Consider the following 24,989-nt stretch of genomic DNA (forward strand, 5'->3'; position numbering starts at 1 on the left):
TATGTTATGAGTGGTGAAGAGGGAGACCAGGGATGGCAAAGTGAAGAGTGAAGAAGGGTGGGGTAGGGTGGGTCTGTGAGAATAGGTTGGAGATTCCTGGAGACCTTAGATTCCTCTCTAAATTATAGTGATGTGCCAGTGGCACCCCAACACCAGGAGGCCAAAGCAAGCAAGAGGAGACCTCTTTGGACTATAGTAGGTGATGTGATATGTCACCCAGATCCCCTTCCAGGAATGAAGGCCTTATTTCTCCCAAATGCCAGGAGTCCTGGTAGCCAACAGTCCTCAGCTGTCAGCCTTCTTTAGAATTGCCTCATCCTCAATCACAGCCTCTTCTTGTAGCGCCCTGTATCCAGTGACTGGTCACATACAAAGGCCATAGCTTTCACTCCAACGAAGAACATCTCTGAAGGTTCATCTCAGCTTCACAGCTGAGACTTCCCTTGAGACTTCACCAAAGCCCATTTCTCCCTCTGCCCATGCTTCCTGTGCTTCCATTCCGCAGGTGGTGATGCCAAGAGCATGACCCAATACACTACAAACACCAGTCTCCATTTCCATCTGCTATCTGGGGAGCCCAACCTGTGGAACTGAGTGTGCACATCTGTAAACACAGGGGTTATGACACCGAAAACACAGGCAACAGAAGAAAAAATAGATAAATGGGACTTCATCAAAACTGAAAAGTTTTGTGCATCAAAGGACACCATCAACAAAGTGAAAAGACAGCCCATGGACTGGAAGAAAATATTTCCAAATCATATAATTAATAAAGGATTAATATCCAGAAGGTATAAAGAACTCCTACAACTCCATAATAAAAAACAACTCAATTAAAAAATGGGCAAATGACTTAGAGATTCCTCCAGATGGCCAATAAGCACATGAAAAGGTGTTCAACATCACTGATCACTGGGGAAATGCAAATTAAAACCACAAAGAGCTATCACTTCACACCCATTAGGATGGCTATTAAAATAATAAGTATTAGTGAGGATGTGGAGGAATTGGGACCCTTGTGCATTGCTGATGGACATGTAAAATGGTGTGGCCAATGTGGAAAACAGTATAGAAGTTCCTCAAAAAATTAAAATAGAATTACCATCTGATCTGGCAATTCAACTTCTGGGCATATACCCAGAAGAATTGAAAACAGGGACTCAAACAGATATTTGTACACCCCATGTTCATAGCAGAAGTATTCACAATAGACAAATGGTGGAAGCAACCCAAATGATGGATGAATGGATCAAAATAGGAAATATTAGTCAACCTTAAGAAGGAAGGAAATTCTGACACATGCTAGGAACGGAGGAATGGGGAGTTAGTGTTTAGCAGGTACAGAGTTCCCTTTTGGAATAATGAAAAATTCTGGAGATGGATGGTGATGATGATGGTTGTACAACAATGTGAGCATCCTTAATGCCACTAAACTGTACACTTGTAAATGGTAAAATGACCAATTTTATGTTATGTATATTTTACTACAATAAGGAATTAATTAATTAATTAATTAATTAAGAAAATACAGGAATAGGATCAACTGTGCTTTCAGTCTCTCTCCCGTTCTAAAGGTTTGTAATCACATTGTTACCTTCGCAGCCAAATTTGGGTTGGTATGATTTCAGGGACTAGATTATACAGCGGTTCTCAATTTTGGCTGCATATCAGAATCACTTTGGGAGCATTAAAAAAAAAAATGCTTCAGTCCCACCCATAGTGATTTATATGTAATTGTCTAGGGACCTAGGCTTTGGTATTTTTGAAAGCTCCTGGTGATTCCAATATGCAAAATACAGTTGAGATTTACTGAGCTAGAAGAACCCCAGCCCACACCTTCCCCACCCACTTGCTATTACGCCTGAGGATTTGGCCACTTGCTTATCTTTCTAGCCCCATCTTTCCGACTCACCTCCTCCTACACACACCCAAGCTGCAGCTGAACCAAATGACTCGTTATTTACCCTCTCCTGTCAAACCCTGTCTGGCTTCTGTCCCTCTGCTCATGTTCCCTCTGACAAGATTGCCCTCATCTGACTGATGCCAGACCCAGTGGACCCCTTCTTTGGGAAACTTGCCCTCAGCATCACTCACTAGGCTGTACCAGGTGCCCTCCTCTAAAATCTGGAAACACTTTAAACCGCTGCCCTTAACACAGCGGTGAGAAGTCCCGGTCCCCAGTGCTGGGATCCAGTCTCTCCTCCTGAGTTTCCGGGGGTGAAGCAAGACACCGAGAAGTTATCAATAGATGTTAGGTAAACAAATAGGTTTCTTTTATAAGAGATGATTTATCCCACAGTTGAATAGTATTTTATTTTATTTATTTTATTTAAAAATTTTTTTTAGTAAATGCTTCGGGAAGGATTAACGTTTCAGTGTAAATAAGGCAGTTTTCTTTCAGCATTAATTGAGTCATTATTATGTGTCTGGGATTATGCTGATGCTTTACTTAGAGTTTCTCCCTGAATCTCTGGGGCAACCCTGGGAGGCAGGTACTAGTCATCTCCGTGTTATAAATGAGGAGCCAGTGTCAGACAGGTTAAGAGCTTGCCTAGGATCCCAGCTAGTGTGCAGCGGAGCTGCGAGTTTCATTCCGATACAAGTGATGACTCTAGATCCTTCCTGATTTGGGGAAAGAGACGGAGCAAAAATGTAGGAGGTCACTGGGAATCTAAAAGGAGAAGAGAGGCTGTTACTGGTAGGAAAGGGGAACTGAAAAAAAGATGAAGTCACAGACAGAAAAAACAGACTTTGAGATCTTGCCTGTTTTGCTCAGGCCTCAGCTTGACTGGGAGTAGGTATTTAAATCATAAGCACCGGGATGGACGGTGGGCACTGTGAGACCCTTGTTTATGCCTTGGATACACTTCAGTTAAGTTCAGCCCAACAGTATTTATTGAGGATCTATCACATGCCTGAAACAGTGCAAGATGTCTGAATTCCAAGCACAGATGATATTAGATCTCTGCCCATGTAGAGTTCTCACTCTAGTGGGGTGACGTACACTAGCAGCAGACACCCCAAATACAATGGTGTGTGTTCTTATCATCAAGCTCTGTATCAACAGCTGTGGAAGTGCAGGGGGACCAAATTTTCCATAGAAGTGAGGGAGGGTTTTACAGCAGGACTGACATTTGAACTTGAATTTGGTGTGTGACTAGGGATGGCCACATGGAAAAAGAAAACAGAAGCTCAGCAGGCGTGAAAGCATAGATTCAAAGGACCAAGGGGGTTGGGAACCAGCCAAAGAGTCAGGGCTGTGGGAGGGAAGAATAGGACAGGATGATCTATGCCAGGCTAAGGAATTCTGACCTTATCCTGTGAATTGATAAACAAGAGAGTGATGTAATTCAGTGTGTATTTTAGAAAAAAACATATTTTGATGGCAGCATGGAGGTTTGAATGAGAGAACAGTTAGAACTCTTACAAAATGAAACATGAGAGTCCAGGAGTAGATCTGCACTACATGTGTACGTGGAAGAAAGGATCTGTAGGGCTTAGTGACAAATTTTTAAAAAGAGAGTGAATAAAGGGAAAAGGCAAGGGTCCTAGGTTTCTAGTTTAAGCAGCAGACTTGATTGAATTGAATTAGAGACTGGAACCATAGGAGTGGTTTTAATCACGTGGGATGTGAAGTGCCCCAGAGACATTCAGTGAGGCCAGAAATGACATAAGAGGATGTGATCCGAGATGTCAGATTAGGGAGGTAGCAGAATAAAAAGGTTATCAGTTTTTTTAATGAACACCAAACTGTTGGACAACATTACATCACATCTGGGAGTAGACCTGGGCTTTGGCGCTGAAGGACCCGTGCTTTCGGACTTGGCCGCTTGGTGCTGTGACCTTGGGGCTGTCCCTAGCCTCTCTGAATCTCAGGTGTAAAATGGAAACAATATTAACCTGCCTTGCAAGGTTGTATTCAGATTAGTAATAAAGTTTGCAAACTCCTAATGATGCTGGACTGAATTGGTACACGGTAGTTTCTGTTAAAGCTCATGGATGGAAAGACTTGGGTTAAATTTGAGAGAGGGGGTGGGCCTGTGTTCAAAAGAAAGAAAAAGAGGCCAGGAAGGGGACTGTGCCTGAAGTGACTGGGGTAAGGGAAGGTGGACTTAACTATATGGAGAGAAATGGACTGTGACCCTCCATAGTCCTGTTCAGGTCCCAGAAGTAGGTGTTTGGGGTAGAAAAAAAGACCATGACCACCTTTTCCGTTTAATCCCCTCTAGTCACCCTCAGAGGATTAAAATCATTGTACTAGTAGGGTTGGTCTTCATGTTGACCCCTTTCCACCCACTCCCCAATAAGGAAAGCAGAAAGGGAGGGAGAGAAGGAAAAAGGCACCTAGAGATGGACAGAAGGACTGCCCCCATCTGCCTACTCATGCCTGCATTTCCTGTCAGAGTGTAACACAGTCTTTCTTTTTATACTAGAGGAAAAAGTCAAATGAAATTCATCAATTCCAAGTTACAATCAATTAATTTACAACTTAAAAATGGGGTCCTTTCTTACTTTGATAAGAGGAAGGAATGAAAAGGGGAGATTTGAACACAAAAAAGGGAAGGACTATTGGAAAAATTGGTTTTAAAAAAGTCTAGAGTGAGGATATAGAAAATACACTTCAAATTTTGCCCAGAGTTGGTTTCCAATATTTGACGGGCATTAGCTGCATGTAAGATTTTCAACGTATGCATCTGCCAACAATGGCAGCTGTGCATCTAGAAATTTGTAAAGCTGTTGTTGTTATGTTGCTGACTTTGTTCTAAGGATCTTTCTTTGCTGAGAATTCACAGAACTCTCTACCTTCCTGAATGTCCAGACTCCCCACGTGTCAGTGTTCGGTGCAACTCAACACAGACAGATGCAGTGTACGCAGGGTGTCAGAGGCCACACCAGGAGTGAGATGAATAAAAGGTAGTCTTTGTCCTCAAGGAGCTTCCAGTATGGAGAAGAGTGGGGGTTGCAGCCGTGGATGGTGGAAGCACATAAGAAGGGGGGGCGGGGCAGGTGACCAGTGACCATGAAAACAAATATGTTTCTTAATTCCCCGACATGACTGGGACCTTGACCCATCTGCAGCCATTTTGTAATCACTGAAACAAGCCTAGCTAAATTATTCAAAAATCTCTAAATGCCAATTCCATTTAATTTTAAATAACAAGCATCCCTGAGAGGGATGACTTTCGGAACGATGACTTAAGGGAAAAAAATTTTTTTTTTCCCTGTGCAGCAGGGTTTCTGCACAGGAAAAAATTCATTGCTTCCATCCCCACATCCCACACCCGGCATTCCACACCCCTTGGTGTAAAAATATTTGTATTTAAATAATTTTAAATGTCATGCATTTATAATTAAAAGCAATTCTGTGCTCAGAGGAACAGAAATTACTGACTTTAAATCAATGAGAAAACTAAATTTTCCTCAAAGGAAAATTTTGTGAGATTCAAAGGTAGTATAGATCAAGCTAATGGGACATACGCCTATTGGATGTATGTGGTCTCTGGTGTGACCACTATTGTAACTGCTCATTTCCAGCGGCAAGAGTGTATAGGACATTCCAGCAAGAGTCTTTTGTTTCTCCCAAAGAGTTTCTCCTTTCTCTCATTTCCTTCCCACCTTTGAGTACCAAAGGACTAGGTATGTACAAAATGTTTTCTTTTTCTTCAAAACTACCCACCTCTACCCTATACCCTTGGTTGGTGAGATCCCTCTGATTGAACAGCTCCTAATGCCTGCTCAACATCCTTTCTGTAATACAACAGCCTCTCTCTCCATTCTTGACCCCAGCCAGGGAATTGCATCCCCTCAGCCACAGTGATTGGTTCACCAGGGTATGGAATGGAAGATGAGCCACTCAAAGCCTTCACCAAGGAAGATGGTGTATTCCTGATAACTTTGGGGCACTCCTTGGATTCCACTCTGCCTCTTGTGGTTGACTTTATGTGTCAACTAGCCTGGGCTCTGGTGTACGGTTGTTTAGTCAAACACCAATCTAGATGTTTATGTAAAGGTGTTTCTAGATGTGATTAATATTTAAATCAGTAGACTTGGGTAAAGCAGATTATCCTCCATATTGTGGGTGGGCCTCATCCAATCAGTTGAAAACCTTAAGAACAAAGACAGGTTTCCCAACAAGAAATTCTCCTCTAGACTACAACATAGAAACACTGCCTGAGTTTCCAGCCTGCTGTCCTGCAGAATTTTGGACTCAAAGCTACAACATTAACTCTTACCTCATTTTCCAGCCTGCCAGCCTGCCCTACAAATTACCCCCACAATCACATAAGCAAATTCCTTAAAGAAATCTCTTTTTTCTCTGTCTTTCTCTCTTCCCCTTCCTGCAGCCTTTCCCCACCTTCTCTTCCTCCTTCTCTCTCTCCTGTTGATTCTGTTTCTCTGGAGCACCCTGACTAATGTACTACCTAAGTCATATTTTCACCCTTAAAAAACCCAGGGTTTTATGTATGTGTTTGTTTAAGCCAGCTTGAGTTGTGTTTCCATCACATAACTAAGGGTCTTGACCATTTCTGGGTGTAAATGGACAGAATCCCCTGTAGATTAACAGATGAAAGATTCCTCCAGAATTCTGCCTTATTTGTTACTACACAATAAGTTACTTAAGGGCCGGGATTGTGTTTCATGCTTTATTTAACTGCCCTTGTGTAGAGTTCTTGGCACATAGTCAAGTTAATAAAGTGCTGGGTGAGCTAAATTATAGAAGACGGTGACCTGGAATGCTCAGCTCCTGGAATTGCCCTGATAGTGGGAGATGCAGATCCTTTGACATTTAAGAAGCCCAAGAGTGACCACAGGTTTTTATCATTTGGTTATGATAACCATAACACGTATCTTCAGCAATTATTATTTTCATAGAATTCCTTAGAAACTGTTGCCGTGTGTTTTCAGTTACGTCCTCACATGTGTCTGTCTGTTATCAATACACACGGGTGTCATTCTAGGTGTTTAGATTGGACGATGCACACTTCTTAGCCCCATCAAACCAGCACCCCTCTGGGAAGAGTCTAGTTTAAACCAGGCCAGCTCCCTCACTGCTACGTTGTTATGTTATAGTTTGCTTGGCCTGTCTTAACAAATGACCACAGACTGAGTGGTTTAAACAACAGAGATCTGTTGTCTCACAGTTCTGAAAACTGGATGTCAGCAGGGTGTCAGTCCCTCCAAAGGCACAGGGAAGGATTGTTCCAAGCCTCTCTCCTGGCTTCTGATAGTTCCTTGGCTTATGACAGCATAACGTCAACCTTAACGTGGCAGTCTTCTTGAGTGTGTGTGTTCCTAACCAAATTTCCCTTTTTATGAGATCACCAGTCATATTGGATTCCAGGCCCACCCTACTCCAGTATGAGCTCATCTTAACCAGCTACATCTGCAATGACCCTATTTCCAAATAAGGTCATATTCTGAGATAACTGGGGATTAGGACTTCAACACACTTCAACCCATAACAATTGTCTGTACTTCGTCAACTCATTTCGGAGCAGCCTTCACAGCGAAGCACTAGTGCTGTGAGCGACAGGAGGACAGTAATGCTGGGGAACACGTTGCTAAGATTCTGGCCACTTGGTGGCTCCATGATTGCTGCTCCACATTCCAACCCCAAACAAATCAGCTCCATTCTGGCAGCACCAGCCTTGCTCCGCAACTAATACTGATAACCCTCCTCTTGTTCCCCGTTTAGCGAGTCTCCTTTCCTTTCCCAATGCCTTCTGGTTGGTTTTTAACCTATTTATTCTCCCTCCTTGAAACGAATAACCAAGAAACAAAAATTGGAAACAACATAAAAAGAAAAGAATGGGAGGAAGAGCAAGAGAGAAGGTTTTAAAAAATAAGGCTGTGTGTTAAAGATGGCAAGTGTACTGTTTTCTGTGACATATAGAGCTGAGGTTAGAAAGCTTCAAAACGTGGTTTTCTGAGATTCTAGGCGGTTTATACCACTCAGACTAGCTGCAGATGTGGGAGGTGACATTCTCTGCAGCAGCAGGGATGGCGCTCGGCAATGCAGAGGGTGAAGGCCACTGTGCTGCTGCAAACCCTCCAGGTCGGCATAGGAGGCCAAAGCCAGTTCTTTCAGGTGCCTGGGGAGATGGGGTGTGACTAGGGCTGGGGGGCAGGGAGCTTTGAGGGGGTTGGTGAGTTTGTGGAGAAAACTTGCCTAAGGGATACTGAAGATAGGCCCACCTGCCATCTTTGTCATGCTTGCTAGAGGTCACAGCCACCTACTCTTGGAAAGCTTCCAGTGTAGCCCCTAATGCATAAAGAGCTGTGAACACCTGGCCTGCATCAGTTGGATAATTTTACATAACTCCTACACAGCCAAGTAAACCAACACCAGATTAGAGGCCCAGCACCTGACACAGAAGACAGCATCTCAAAGCGAATAAGAATCAAAGTTAAAATTAAAATTCTTAAATGCATTAGCAATATTTATGTTATTCCTATTTGCTTATAGGTAACATATTACTAGTAAATCAGTAGCAAACATAGTGAATAATTAATAGGCCAGAAAGTATATTTTTTTCCCAGAAATCATCTGAAATTACAGATATTTTAAGAATTTTACCTGTGATGGTCTTCTGGGCCTGCCATCCATCTGGCTGAAAATAAAAATTTAGCCCAAGAGCATCATCTGGGTTTGTTTGTTTGGTCTACTTGTCTAGAATTAGTAAAACAATAGGAAACAAAATCTTTAGAACATATTTTAATCTTATAAATCAAGATGTTTGGCTTCATAAGTCCCAGCCTACCTTTTGGTAGATTCCCCCTCCCATTCCTTGTTTCCTTTCTCATTTACAGATAGAAAAACCAATAGTTTTTGTGGCAATCTTCACTCACAGCAAAATAATGGAGAGAAGATTCATTACGGCAGTTTTAAAAGAAATACATCTGATTGTGCTGTGAAAATAAAATCTGCTTAAAATTGGCACAAATCCTCAGCCACAGTCAGTGCTCAATAAATGACAGTTGAAATAAATTCTAGAAGGAGGAAGGAGCCTTGAGTGCTACTACCAACACACACACGCGCAACACCTCACCATTTGTAGTGTTTTTCTATTCTTTAGGAGCAAAATACAGGTCAAGGTAAGAATGAAAAGGCTGAGTAAGGGTGTGTCCTTAAATTTCAGATTAAGGTAAATTAATTCTTAGTCACTCTTAACCTACGAGGTTTGTTCGTTAATTTATTCCATAAAGTCAGTGTTGTATGCAAATTACAACTTTGCTGGTAGAAAATTACAACTTTGCTGGTAGCAAAATATTTTAAGCCTGTGTGGCAACATGGTAAAATGGATCCAGATAACTCTGTCTCAATTACGTTCAGAATAAAAACACTTGCTCTCCAAGCTGGTAGACAAAGTGGGTTCTTTTAATTTGAGAATCACAGGGAAAAATAAGTTATTCTGCTATGTATATTCTCAGCAGTGTTTCACAGCAGTTTGCAAAGTTTGGGGGAGGAAAGCAAAACACCGCTTGATGCTCTGGCAGGTGGAAGGCAGTGGTGCCACAAATTCTGCAAACAATGGCTGAATCAGTAGCACGCCTCAAGACAAATGCTTGAATCCATTAAGACATTCTGTCAAAAGGCAGATGTAAGTTAACCGTTTAAAATAATATTTGTAATGTTAGCTTTCTTGGAATAAGATCAGTCTCCTAAAAACACTTGTAAGCATCTTTGAATAATGTCCATAAACAGAATAACTTCAAGAATAAATATCTGAATCTTTCCTTACACCCTCCGAGTCTTCATTCCCCCCTCAGTAAAGGTCCTCATCTCAGCCGAAAGCAGTGATTTTCAACCAAGGGAGACTTTGTCCCCCAGGAGACACTTGGCAATGTTTGGAAACATTATTGGTTGTCACATCAAGGGGACGGGGGTGGAGGGGTAAAGGGAGAGGGGAGGCGCTACTGGCATCTGGTAGATGAAGCCAGGGATGCTGCTAAACATGCTTTAGTGCACAGGATGGCCCCCCGGCCAAGACTTACCTGGCCCAAAGTATTGATAGCTCTGAGGCTGAGGAACACTAGCCTGGAAGGTGTAAATAGGCAGCGGTGTGTGTATGTGCTGTATGCAGTGCTGGCACATAAGCAAGTAGCCTGTACCCACTCTTGAATGCTAGAAGCCCATCGAGATTCATGTGAACTGGGTGGCCTTACAGATCAGCTGTTCCAGTGAGGAAATTCTACTTTCAAACTAGACGTGAGGCAAGCTCAGAAAGGATTTTTTTCTTTTCTTTTCAATTCTTTGCTCCATCCCAACTCCTCAAGTAGAAGTTCTAAAGGAAGCCTTGTAGTAAACAGTCAGAGGGGCGGTTGACTTGACTTTAGGGACTGGCCTTAGCCTGGATTCTTGACTATTGCAGGGGGCGCCTCCATGAGTTTGTTGCTTCTGTCCTGGGAGTTTTAACTATGTATTTTAACAATGACTGCTATGAGGGCATTCTTTATGTCATCCCTTTTGGTTGGATGTTGGTTCTTTCTTCTCACTCTCCAGGCCCTTGTCTATGTGTTTCCTTTCCAGAGGGTTCTTTTGTGGATAACAGTGGAGTCTTTCACATTCACAACATTTAGAGGACTTCAGCATAATTTGATTTTCACATATCAGCAATTACTTATGGCAAGGACCTGTTCTCTTTTGAAAACCAGACAGCATACCTCTGTTTCCCCATTCAGTCCCCCGTCTCGCAGGCCACAGCTCTGAAGTGGCTGGGTTCTTTACCAGTCTTCCAGAGCCAGATCCCTGCCTCCTTCTAGGAACAGTGACCATCCGCAGAAAACCCACCTGAGAAGGGTTTTGACTAAACTAAAACTTCAATCAGCATTAGAGGCTTTCAAAGTACAACTAATAGATACTAGAAATGTCATTCATGTTGGTAGATACCACGCAAGAAATTTTAAGCAGATAAGGCACCATTTAGCAGAACTGCCTACCAACATCCTCTTAACAACAAACAAAAAGGCAAGAGAAAAAATAACAATGGCCCATATAATTAGTCTGTACAAAATAACACAAGTAATACATTTTTTAACAGTAGTAATGATCATAGAATGTTAGAGCTGGAGGGGGCGTTCTGTACTGCTTAGGTAGGCTACGTGGTATGTGAGTGCTGGCTTCTTTCTTTTTCTCTTGCTCTTGCTTTATTTTGGTGATGAAGACATAAAGGCTCAGGGAGGGGAACTGACTTGGCCAGACCCACACAGGGAGCTGGGCACAGTCAGAACCGGAAGCTTAACGTGCACTCCTTCCAGACGTACAGAAGGCTGAGAACACAAAAGACAGTGACACTTCGATGCATACCTTTCCGATTTTTTTCCCCAGTGCTTTCTTTTTTTGACCCTTTATCTTTTAACCCAAATTTACCAACTCTTTACACAGACTATTTGGGGAATTAGAAGACATATTTTTAATGTAAATAATGCTTTCTTAAAAGAAGTTGTAAACACCCACCACGTTTTTATGCTGAGTGACTTGATGCCAGCTGTATATACTCATGGATGGATGAGTTTATTTGGATCTAGAAATGTCGTTTGTATACTCATATACATTTGCACACCAGATTTCCAAATTCACTTGCTTCCCTTCACCTCCGAGAAAAACAGCACCCCTGACATTTCGATAGCGTAGCGTAACTACACAGTTCCCTCATAGGAGTCTGTGTTGTATACAAGTTTAAGGTAAAGGTAAAAATACACGTCTGGACAGTTTTCTCCCAGTGATATTCATCACCTTTTGCTGGGAAAGATGAAAAGACAAGCAGTCAATGCTTTTCTGTGGAAAGGAAGGAGAGTGAGCCCTCAGTAAGAAAAAGCAGCATCTCGGCCTTGACAAACTCTTCTAGAAATTCTTTTTCTCCCTGCTGGAAAGCCCCTAGCATGGGGCATGGGTCTGGCTGCTGGCAGACGTGCCCAAGCAAATCTTATCTCTATGTTCTATAACCACCACCTGAAATATGTAAGGAAAGCACACAATCAAACATCTCAATGTTCATCCTTATACTTTAAAATTAGCATTGTTTCTTGGGGAGTCCACTTGAGAAGTTTTCTATTTAAACTGCGTATATGTATGACACCGGTTTTATGAAATTGTGCGTGTATGCACATATATAGGAGAAAAGTCTGTTGTGTATGTTTACCAAGATGTTAACGATGGTTTTCTTTCGGAGGTATGATTTTCTTTACACTTATCTGTATTTTTTTTACAAAGCTTATTGATTTCCTGAATATTCAGAAAATTATTAAACACAAAATGTTTATGTAAAGCCTTTTCAAATGGCATCCCTTGTCACTCTCATTCACTGGAATTTGTAGCTAGTTCTGTTCATTCAGTAAATGTTTAATGAATACCTACTATGTGCAAGGCCCTGTGCCAACAGCTGTTAGAGAAATAGTTTTACTATTTTACAAAAATAAACTTGTCAGCTAACAGATAGTCTGAAAGGGACTGCCCTGTGTTCCCAGCTGTCTGCTAGGAGCTCTGAACACAGTGTGAAAGTGTCCTGTCTCCAGGAGCTTATATGCTGTAAATATGTAAACAAATAAAACAAATAGTAAATAGCAGTGGTCAAGACGCATGTTATGAAGGAGATATTTTGGGGTAATGTCGCAGGTAGGAGGGTGGGGCTATGGTAGCTGAGTGTTTGTGGAAGGCCTCACTGAAAAGGTCACATTGGGGTTCAAGCCCGAATATTGGAAGGAGACAGTTTTGTGAAGATATGACCTTGAGCAGAAGGATCAGCAAGAGGGAAAGGTTCAAGATGAGAACAAACTTGGTATATCCAAGGAACAACAAAAACTGGCAGAGTACAGAAGAGGATGAGAAGTAAGCGCAAGCCAGGAAGGCGGCCTTCTAGCCCACGGGACAGAGCGTAGATCTGATTCTTCGTTGCAAGGAGAGGTCTTTGGTCAGTTCTAGGCAGAGAAGTGATGTTGCCTAGTTTACATTTGGAAAAAGATCCTGCTGGCTTCTGTGTTAACAGTGGATTTGGGGGAGGCAAGGGTAGTGGCAGGATGCTGTTGAGGACACAGCTAGAAGCTGCCACTTAGGGATCATAGTGGAGGAGAGATATTAAAATCTTTAAAATGGGAGAATACCTCCTGATTGGGGGCCCCCCCCCAAAAAATGTGCTCTTCCGTTGCATAGCTACTCTTCTCTTTCAGCTTGTGTCTTGGCTGAGATTGCTAACTATTATTTCTCGATATCCTTTCTTCTCTATCTTTGTAACAGAACTCCTTGAGTTCTAACTAGACACATGGCCGTTAGGTCATCAACTACGTTTCCCAACTTCCCTTGCTACTGGGAGTGACTTTGTGACTAAGTTCAGACCATTGGGAAGTGAAGTAATGTGTGCTCAGTCTAGATTAGCTCCTTAAGGACACAGGCCAGCTTGGTAAACTTTCTTCACTCTTCCCTTGGGCTGTAGCTCAGACATGGATCAACCCAGCTTTGACCGCGGGGCATGAGAACATCACACTAGGGTGTGGGGAGTACCAGATGGGAGGACATGCTTCCCTGAATGACCTCATGGGACAGCCCTCTGGTTGGCCTCAAGGCTCCCCTTCAATCTATATCACATGAGAAAAAGAAACTTTTTAGAGCTGTGCTATATCCTAGGATCTTTTGATTAGAACCACTTATTCCATACCTTAAGTAAATGAGGAGCTTTGTGGAAGCCAAAAGAAGCACTTACAGCAGAGAAGCCAGCTCACGGCAGATGTCATTGGGCTGACCAGTGCCCTCTTGTCTGGAATAGAAAGGAAGACTAGCCAAATGAGCGAAGAGTTATTTTGATACTAATCTACTCTAAAGCCCTAGGGTCATGCCCAAGCCTTGGGAGAGTTCTGGCTCCCAGCTAACACTCAGGGTGAGTAATAAAGGAACATTCCAATCATGAACTCTGTATAACATTAAAATTTGTGATAAGCCTATCAAAAAGAAACCAAAAGATAACATAGATTTGTTTTCTTTACCAGTTACTTTAAAGAAACTTTACATTTTGAATTAATTAGTCTTGATGACAAAGTATGTATATACTACACATAAACGGAAAATATACCAAGTTCCACATCAGTGGAGCACATTTATGCATGAGATCTGTTCCTCCATCTCTGCTGGGTGGCTCCAGCCAGCCATTCTCATCTGGTTGCAATGCACCCTTAATTTGGGAGCCTTAATAATTTTTTTTTAAAACCTATCTCAGGGTTATAGAGGTTTACACACATACAAAACAAAATGAATTAAGTAACACTAATATTACAGTAGTAAGAAAATAATCTTCAATATAGGATAGATGCAACCTCCCTTAGAGGGTTTTTTTTGAGGCTTGAAAAGGGAATGTATGTGGAGCAACCCTTGTTGTTGTTGCTATTGTTAGTTTCTCCTTTTCCTATACTCAATTATTTGGCTTTCAAGTTCCAAAATACTTTGAAATCTGCCATGAATTCCTGAAAGAATGACCAAATAATGATTCTCAATAAGCTGGTAATTTGGCTTTTCTACATCACTCAACATAGAATGGGAGTAAAGGTTGGGAGGGAAGGGACACTAACATTTATGGAGCACCTGCCATGTGTACAATTTAGATGGGTTATTTCCTCTGATCTTCATAATTCAATGTGGTGATGCTGTCATTCTTTTTTTTTTATTATTGAAGTATGGTTAATTTACAATATTGTGTTAGTTTCAAGTGTGCAACAGAGTGATTCAGTTATATTTTTTCCAATTATATTCCATTGTAAGTTATGACAAGATATTGAATATAGTTCCCTGTGCTATACAGTAAATCCTTATTGCTTATCTAATTTATGTGTAGTAGATTGTATTTGTTAATCCCATACTCCTAATTTGTCCCTCCCTCCCTCCCTCCCCATCTTCCCCTTTGGTAACCGTAAGTTTGTTTTCCATGTCTCTGAGTCTGTTTCTGTTTTGTATATACATTCATTTGTATTATTTTTTTAGATTCCACATGTAAGTGATATCATATAATCATATAATATCATTTATCTTTCTCTGTCTGACTTCACTAAGTATCATATTCTCTAGGTCCATCCATGTTGCTACAAATGGCACTATTTTATTCTTTTTATGGCTGAGTAGTATTTCATTGCATACACACACACACACACACACACACACACACACACACACACACAAAATATCTTATTCCATTGTACATATATATGTGTACCATGTCTTCTTAAGCCAGTCATCTGTTGATGGGCACTTGGGTTGTTTCCATGTTTTGGCTATTGTAATTAGTGCTACTATAAACGCTGGGGTGTATTTATCTTTTTGAATTAGTTTTCATTTTTTTCTGGAAATATATGCAGGAGTCGTGGCTCTATTTTTTGTTTTACAATGCTGTATTAATTTCTAGTGTACAACACAGTGATTCCATTATTCATACTCTTTTTTATTACAGGCTTTACAAGGTGTTGAATATAGTTCCCTGTAGTTCTCTGTGCTATACAGTAGGACCTTTTTGTTTATCTGTTTTATATATAGCAGTTAGTATCTACAAATCCTGAACTTCCAATTTATCCCTTCACCCACCCCTTTCCCCTGGTAACCATAAGTTTGTTTTCCATGTCTGTGAGTCTGTTTCTGTTTTGTAGATAAGTTCATTTGTGTCATTTTTTTTAGATTCCACATATAAAAGATGTCATGTGGTATTTTTGTTTCTCTTTCTGGCTTACTTCACTTAGTATGACAGTCTCCAGGTCCATCCATGTTGCTGCAAATGGCATTATTTTATTCTTTTTTACGGCTGAGTAGTATTCCATTGTATATATATACTACAACTTTTAATCCATTATCTGTCGATGGACATTTAGGCTGTTTCCATGTCTTGGCTATTGTAAATAGTGCTACTATGAACATTGGGGTGCATGTATCTTTTCAAATTAGAGTTTCCTCTGCATATACGCCCAGGAGTGGGATTGCTGGAGCATATGGTAAGTCTATTTTTAATTTTTAAAGAAATCTCCATACTATTTTCCATAGTGGCTGGACCAAACTGCATTCCCACCAGCAGTGTAGGAGGGTTGTCTTTTCCCCACACCCTTTCCAGCAGTTACTATTTGCAGGACTTCTTGATGACGGCCATTCTGACTGGTATGAGGTGATACCTCACTGTGGTTTTCCTTTGCATTTCTCTCATAGTTAGCAATGTTGAGCATCTTTTCATGTGCCTGTTGGCCATCTGTATATCTTCTTTGGAAAAATGTCTATTTAGGTTTTCTGCCCACTTTTTGATTGGGTTGTTTGTATTTTAGATATTGAGTTGTGTGAAATGTTTGTATATTTTGGATTAACCCCTTGTTGGTCACATCATTTGCAAATATTTTCTCCCATTCCATAGGTTGTCTTTTCATTCTGTTGACAGTTTCCTTTGCTGTGTAAAGGCTTTTAAGTTTGATTAGGTTGCATTTGTTTATTTTTGCTTTTATATCTTTCACCTAGGGAAACTGATGTAAGAAAATATTGCTATAATTTATGTCAGAAAATGTTAAACAGTATTCCTATTTTAATGTAAAGAAACCAGGTTTGACAGAGGTTAAACTCCTTACTCAGTCACATAACAACAAGTGATTGTTCATGGTTGAACTGAAATTCACACCCAGAGCTGTGTGACTCAAAGCTTACCTTTCTGGTGGCACCTCTGGAGAGGTCCGAGCCCAACATGCACAGAGTGCAGGGTTGTATGCAACAGTCCTGAACACAGTAGTGGACCCCTGAACCACTCTCCACTCTCAATTTTCTTTTTTAATCTGAGGTAGAATTAATCATTTCCTCCTCGGTATTCCCATTTAACATCTTGTATACATGTCCACATGTAATTATTGGTTTATAGTCCTATTCATGGTCACCTCCAATAGATGGACAGTTTTTCATCAAACATTTTGACAAACATTTTGGCATCTATGTGTTCTTAGAGTCTAGTACAATCTTAGTACAATACGTGCAGAGAGCAGGCACCTAGTGAATGTTTACTGAATCATCCACAGATTCCCTAACAGCAGTGATGTCTTAATCCAGTTGCCCAGGTCTATCTTTGAGTTATTTTCAGTCCAGGCCCCCAGCCTCATGAGGTTTCCATGAGCAGCAGCTATCACACATGTGAAAATGTGAAGCACTGCGTGTCAGAACCGTCACACACTGACTAACGTAAAGAAGGACCTTCTGAGGTTGTGCTTTATGGTAACTGCAGAAACCTTTCTTAGTGAGTGAGAAAACAGCTCTTTCACTCTGCCTGGGTTTGATGCATTAAAAGATCCCAAAGGGCAGCCTGTGTGCGCGTGCACATACACACACACACATCTACACACACGTCTGCACACACAGCACGAGCTAGCATTATCCCTACGGTGTCAGGCACCTCCTGAACTGTAATCTCACCACACGGAGGCTGAATCACAGTAGTAAACATAAGAGGAGCTTTCACAACAAATTCTTTAAACATATTCATAGCTGTCAGCCATGAGATGAAATTTAATTAGGCAACCCTGATCCATGCTGCATACAGTCTCTACTGTAATTAGTTTCTTTGTTGGATACATTGTGTCACCACTGAGAAAAGGTCACTAAGGGGCACACTCTCCTATAGGTAATCACACCCTGCACCCTATAAGCATGACAGCAACTGGCAAAGAAAATACACTGTTTCCTCCCCTGCGTGGTAACACAAAAGGAACCAATAGTGCCTGAATCCTACTCATTTCCACTTTTTGTCAAAATGTTCTTAGTATAATCTTGCTGAGTCCATAAGAGCATGTAAAAGAGTTATCACTATCAGTTTGACAATGGCGGGCAGAAAGGTAAAAAGCCGGCATCAGTCTGCGGAGCTCTGTGCGGTGATCGCTGTGTTGCAGTCCAGACAGCTGTTCAGTGTAGGGATAGCGTCCCGACCCGTCAAGAGTCTGATGTTGTACTCCTAGATGCAAGCTGACAAGTTAGCCTGCCATCGCTTCATGTATTCTGGTAGGGGAAATAAGAAAATAAGAAGAAACCAGAGACAAAAGACAGTTTATTATTCACAGCAATAGTAGGTGAACCACACCAGGCTGGCCTGGGGTTGCGATTAGGAGGAAAGTAAAAGCATCTCACCTGGGAACAGTCAGAGTCGAGTCCTAAATTTTATAATCAGGACTGTAAAACTTCCTACCCCTTTCTTCCTCATCATTACCCAGGCAGCAGCTGAGAGAAAAGGACCCCCTTCTGGGGAGATTTGCATTCAACGATCTAATTATCTTACTAAGGGGTGTGGGCCCAGAGGAGGTGAGGAAGGCAGAGTCAGAAATATTATTGATTCAGTTATTAAGGAGGCCATTCCAGTGCTCGGCGATTCCAGGTGCCCATGGGCGGCAGGGAGCACAGGAGGTTCAGCAAACCCCTTGACCGTCAGCCAATTGAGTGGTTTGTTACAAAAGGCGCACTGCTGTCAGACTGCAGATGGCCCACACTGCCGAGAACTTGACCTGCATTAGTTTCAGGGGCCACAATAGTGTTGCCAGAGTTGACTGATCAGACTGGAAGAGAAATCCTGTAACCTGAAAAAGTATCAATGGCACTGAGGCCCATGGACAGCCCTGAGAGGGTATCAAAGGTCAAATGCAGTTCTCCTGCTGGGATGGATGGGGTCGATGCCCCACCCGATGTGCCCTCCCTTATATGAGACAGATGGGTCAACTTTTGGCAGGAGTTCCAAGTCTGGCATGAAGCAGTAGCCTCTGCATCAGAAACATAGAGGCCTTGACTTTGTGTCTGGACTGTGATGTTCCCGTAGTATGTGTTTCCACATCCAGTACCGCCACGATCCAGGCAGGGATGGTGGAGACCTGGGCGGTGATAGCTTAATCAGCAGCTTAAGTCAAGTCAGTCTCATCAGAGAACAAACTCTTAGCATGGGCTTGATCCAGACAGTTCTGTCAGCAGCCACAATATATTGCCACCATTTACAGCCCCCAAGAGAGTGTCTCCAATCTGGCAATCTTTAGTTCTAAGAAAAAGATCAAATACTAGACCACTGGCAACAGCCCAAGAGTCAGTAAAAAATATAACAAGGTTCTTCAAGGACAGTGTTGTCCAGAGCTATGAGGACAGCCTTGGATTCTGCCCACTGAGTGGACAAACTTCATTCATTTTTGTTTTTTCATCGCTGGCACTGAAGTTGAACAGCCATAGCAGCCCAGTGAATAGCACCAGGTTTCAGCTTAATGGAATAATCAGGCCCAGGCAGTTAGAGAAACAGCTGCAAACTGAGGGCCCAGTAGAGCCAGTGAGTTTGTTTCAGTTGACATAATGGGGCATAGAGTTTCCCCTAAAGGAGTAGGTACCACTTTTACATGTAAAGCCTAGGTGCTGCTGAGGCCAAACTGATTGTGTTCTTGAATATGCCATTTTCATTTGACAAGTGAAGCATCTTGGGACTGTCCCCCTTTGTTAGCCATTGAATCTGAGTTGACTCACCCAAAAATAGGAATATTACGTCAGAGAGTCACAAGGTTTCCATGGGTCAGGCATTCAGTTTTGATAAGAGCACAGTAGCAAGCTAATAGCTACTTTTCAAAAAGAGTGTTTCTGGTAGTTGCATCAGGGAAGTAATGAATCCAAAATCCCATGGGAGCATCCCTGAGTGCAGACTGCCTCCCTTTGCTCGAGGCTCCAATCAACAAAATCCTCAGTCACAGACATTTGTAACTCAGAGTGGTCATGAGAGTTTTGGGTCCCCAAATTAGAGAGTGTGGTATAACCTTCCAGACAGCCTGTTGGTTTGGGTCCCATTCAAAGGATGATGATTTGCAAGTTAGCCCACAGAAAGAAGCAAATAGAATCCCCAAGTGAGGCACAGACTGCCTTCAATACTCAAACTGTCTACCATGGGCCTCTTTTTTGACGGTAGAAGGGCAAAGGGACAGCAGTTTTTCCTTCACTGCAGGAGAAATTGTGTTGTGAGTCTACCCACATAGTACCAGGAAATTTCACTTGGTCGGCAGACTCCTGAATTTTTGTCAAGGTTTACCAGTCACCTCTGTTAACAGAGGTATGATGTACTGCATTAAGAGTAGCTGAACTGAGGTTTCTGACTTGCCAGTTGACAAGACATCATCTATATGATGCAAGCTTTGGACATCAAAGGGTAGAGGCACTCACTAAATGCTGAAACACATACTGGCAACCGAATTCAGTTGTTGCACCCATAGCATCAGCTGTGCCAGATGTTGTAACTGTAACTGAATCCATGTTACAGATTGATGGCACTTTACAGGCTAATGACACCATACTACTGGCACTTGAAGATCAGGATCAGTCTCATTTGCATGGCAAGGCCTCCATGTGTGTTCAGTGCTCCTCCAGGGGTACCAGAACTCCCTAGGCAGCACTGAAAATGTCTGTGTCCCATTAGCATTCTCTCCACGCAGCTCGTCTCAGTTGAAGAGAATCTTCTCTGGCACTTATAAAAAGTACAAGCACCAATTCTTATTGACATTAAGATCTAGAAGCAGCAACAGCTGTACATTGAATTGGCTCAAGGGGCCCCACTCAAAGTCAGGCTAGCTTCTGTGGACCCTGCCCAAACCCCGTTAGCTGAGTCTGCATGCCTTTTCCTTGCGCATGTCCAGGAAGACAATGTCTTGGGCTCCTGTATCCAACAGAGCTATAAAAATTTGATTCACTCTGCGATTCCCTGGCTTACAGGTGGCTGTGTATGGGATTGATCCTCCTTAGAGACAGGGAAATATTGACCCCCACCTCTAATCATTTCTCCTTAATGTGGCTGAGGTCAGTCAGAGAGGGTAGAGGGGCATCATTTTCTCATCCTCATTCATCAACATTGTAAATCCAATCCAGGGGAGTAGGAGCCTGGATCCTAGTCAGCACTGCATCTGTGGTTTCCCACAGGAGCTTTTCTGTCTCATAAAAATCTCCCCAAAAAGGCCAGTGCTCCCTTTTGGAAGCCAGGATCCACTGCAAAAAAAGTGTGAGAACTTTTACTGTCATCTCCAAATGGATCTAAAGTTAGCAGGAGGAGCTGAGCTATAAGAAAGCCCAGCTGTTGCCATTCTTCTTTGAGACGCATTACACACCTCACGCCTTCATCTCCCGAGCAAACCAGCCAAAGTGCTAATGATCTGTCTGGCTTGTGCCTATAATGGGCAAATTTTCCTTCCTTTCATGCTCAGTGTGGACGTGGGTCTCTATAACTTTGAATGAAGGTGGAACCTTCTGCCCACCTGGGATGAATTTCAGTACCTACCGGCTGTTACAGTGGGGCAGAGTTGAGGTTGACCCTTCAGTTGATGAGGAAGTTCCCCCACCCAGAGGAGAGCTAGCAACAAGCAGGGCACTGGTCAGGCAGCTAACTCTGAAACTACTTCCTGATAACTCAGCCTGCAGCCAGCTTCCCAATTCCGTCTCTTTAGCAGGCAATAAAGTAAAAAACAAACAGACAAATAAAATTTTATTTCCCAATTGCCCATAACATTGGGTCAATTCACTACTGATTTTCATAGCCTTTCCTCAAATCCTGTTAATTGGCCTGGGAAGCTCTCCTTCCTCTTCTAGAAAGCCAAGTCTTTGTCAGCATCCCACTGTCATTGGCAAAACTGCCAAGAACTGTGAAGGGTCTGATGTTTACTCTACTTGCAAACCAAAAAGTTAGCCTGCTTTAGTGTCGTAGGTGCTAGTAGAAAGCCCGAGATTCATAGGTCAGAGATGAGGTTTATTACAGCACTAGCAACACCCAGAGCAGCAGCATTTTTGCATCAGTTCCTTAAGTCCCAATTCCCACGGGGTGAAGAGAAAAGGATCAGGTGACATCTGCGCACGCAGCAGGTTGTGTTACAGAAGGACCCCAAGCTCAGGGAACTGGAATCTTTTTATAATGGCCGATAAGTATGTCCGCTCTTTGTTCCAGTGAGAGACACCACCTCTCACTCTCAAGGCTCTTCGCTATACAAACTTCCTTTTAAAGGAACAAAGGGCAAGTCAGTGCTTTGCTCACAGGTGTACAGAAATATAAGAAACACTTGGAGAATTGTCTCCATTAGCAAAGGGGAATAACCAGCAGCAACAATATGGGAGTGACACTCAAACACCCGGTGACTGGGAATTGAGTCCACAGCTCATGTCATTCTGTGGGTAATACACCTGGAGGTATGGGGCGCTTATGATTACATAAATAAATTTTCAACTTTCCGCAAGAGGCTAAAATAAAAATGCCCACAAGAGGAGGAAGAATCTGAGAATTTCAGGCATAGAAGTGACAACAGAAGTCAAGGCATATATATATATATTTTTTTTTTTTTAAGAGCTATTAAAAATTGTTGAAGCAGGATGGTGGATATCTGGTATTTTTAAACTATTCACTCTATTTTTATGTGTTTAAAGTTTTATAAAAATTTTTAACTCAACAATTTGAAAATAGCAGAAGTCTTCATTGAAGAGAACATGCTTAGGATAAAAATCTCTAATGGTTCACGTTGGTATAGAACATTTCTCCCCCAGAAAATCTCTACTATAGTAGAAAGAAGAAAAATATGTAAGTATTTCATCTATAGACATTATTGAAATTGAAATTTTAGCTTCAGAAATACTTCATATATTTTAAATGTGGAGACAAAGATCTGGGATGAAAGAAAGTTGAACAATTGAATTTCACCGGATGACTAACTGCTAGAAGGATCTAACATAACCCAAACGTCACTAAAATTCCAGTGTTCACTGAGCAGAACAAGGAGAATGAGGGCCTTGCAGATGGTTACAGCAGAAGCTGCTTCTCTATAATAACAAGTGGAACCAAAACAAAACTGACTGTCAGGGGAGACTTTCACTGAGTAGCAACCAAGTGTCAGGCACTGGGCTAGGTGAGTGTATCTAGAAAGGAAAGAGGTTTAAAAATTTTTTTTTAAGAAAGGGGGAATAAACTCATGATCTTCAGTATTTTTCTTAAAGTTGTATGATGATAGTTCTTGTATTATCTAGGATTTGAACATATTTTGAGAAAGGAAATAGTGAAGTCTGGACAGGGGCAGGTACAGGCGATAACAGTTCTGAGCTGATGAAGATAAAATGAAAAGAGAGCTCGTCAGGCTTGGAAAATGGATAGAAAAGTATCCAGTAACTCTCTGCATGGGCAACAAGCAGACAGTGAGTCTGGGGCAAATTAACCTAAACTGTGATTATAAGATGGTCATCTCTGAATTATCTGAATCATTAGAAACCCTGGAAATAGAATCTATCATTGACTTGTTCCTCTGCCCTCTGTTTTATAGCTGCCCCATCCCCACATTCCAACAAAGGCAGAGAAGGATCAATAGACTCTAAATTAAAAATTAACAGGAAGACTAAGATCCTTCAGGAAGATGATAGTTGAGAAAAGATGTTATCAAAATATGTAAAATCTCCAAAGGACATGCGTGGTGAAGCCCAGGGGTGCTGTATAGCATTATACCAGTGGTACCCAGCAAGGGCGTGGGGCAGGGGCATGGTGAGGGGGAGGGACCTGGGAGGGGACCGAGCTGGGACTGAAACCTAGCCATGCTGCTCACTGAGCCATGCACCTGACACAAGGCTGCACCTGCCCCAAAGAGGGGGCACCCGTTCCTAAACCGAGTGCCCAGAGGGATTGCTTTGTTCTTATCTGCGTAAAGCCCTGTCTGTGCTAGCTACCCAAATCCTGGAATGCTAAAACTTAAGGGCACCCATTGAAATTCTCTGAAAGTAGTTTAAAGATAAATAAAAGATGGCATTACTTTATACAGTGGGTAGTAAACATATGGAACTCATTATCCTCAAGATGTTGCATAGTCCACAAATATAAATAGGAAAAAGAAAGATTTAGATAAATTCATGCTTGTTAGATTCATATGAGCTGCAAGAGCATTGTTAGCAACACACAGGGAACGTCTCCAAGTGCTTTCAGGGAAAACACCATGTTTGTCTTCAGAAGTCCTGTAGCGCCAGTGCCATGAACTGAACAGGCAAATCTCTGGCTATCTAGGTTCCCAGGGAAGTCAACATCCACAGAACCCAAGTTCTCCAAATAACTGATGGCTACGCTTCTATACCATAAGGATTTTCTTTACATCAACAAATTGTGTAAAAATCTTTCTCAATGGAGGTTTGAACTGTTACGTGATCTTAAACTGAGTTTGCCAAACAGCCTCTTCTTGAGACCTGCGATTGTCGTGACAAACATGCATCTTTGTTCTCGGCTGTGAGAGAGCGACATCTCAGGCCCCAGGGCATCAGCTGGAGCTGTGCGGCACTATTTGACCGTCACCTGGTCCCATGGGGTTTCTGTGGTTTGTTCCTTTTGTTTCTTTCAGCACTTGTGCTTGCTTTAAATAAGAATATTGATCTTGTGTCCTGTTCTTCAGGCTTCTGTTTTCACTACTGTGAGTGGGTTTGCAGGAAAGACCGTTCACTCCTAATAGGCTGCTCCCACCTCTTTGACTTCAGAGTAAAGCGCCCTACTCCTCTGTGTCATGTCACCTCAGCTGTGAAACAGACCTTCCCATAATTCACTCCAGCCCTCAGAGACCAGGCTGCGCTTTAAACAAGCTTAGCTGAAAGCTGGGGAATAACAGAAGAGAAGTACACGGTAGTACCACTGCTGGATTTGTACCGGATGAGCTTACGCCTGAACCCTGTGAGGCTCAGACCCATTCTGAGTCCTGCACAAATATATGACTCTTTAATTCCCACCCCTGTCCCACTCAGTCCAGCCCCAGAAGCAGGTCAAAGGCATCCACAACTTCAAGCACAAGCCTGCTGCCAGGCTCCAGAGATGGGAAAGAGATGCTCCCTCCCTCCAGTTCAAGGCCCACTTCCCCAGTCATCTTTCGTTGGTGCCAGCGTCTTACTACTTTTCCTAAGATGGGAGACCAACAGAATCATGAGCCTGTCCCACAGTTCCTAATAGGATAATGCATCAAAACCCAACAGGGCAACATCGATACGTTCTAGATTCGTTGACCTT

General features: G+C 42.3%; 1 protein-coding gene across 9 annotated transcripts in view; it reads left to right on the top strand.

Moving 5' to 3' along the window:
• The window catches only part of NEMP2 (nuclear envelope integral membrane protein 2), a 299,564-nt gene that overhangs the window by 201,361 nt on the left and 73,214 nt on the right, over nt 1–24,989 (top strand). The window contains exon 1 of one of the 9 annotated variants that reach the window (XM_032480182.1): nt 4,895–4,914. The exons of the other annotated variants lie outside the window; for them this stretch is intronic. The gene's annotated coding sequence lies outside the window, so the exon portion shown is untranslated. Of the gene's footprint in view, nt 1–4,894; nt 4,915–24,989 lie in introns of those variants that run through there. 9 annotated transcript variants of the gene reach the window in all.

The sequence above is a fragment of the Camelus ferus genome, chromosome 5 (genome assembly GCF_009834535.1).
Source record: "Camelus ferus isolate YT-003-E chromosome 5, BCGSAC_Cfer_1.0, whole genome shotgun sequence".
Lineage (NCBI taxonomy): Eukaryota > Metazoa > Chordata > Mammalia > Artiodactyla > Camelidae > Camelus > Camelus ferus.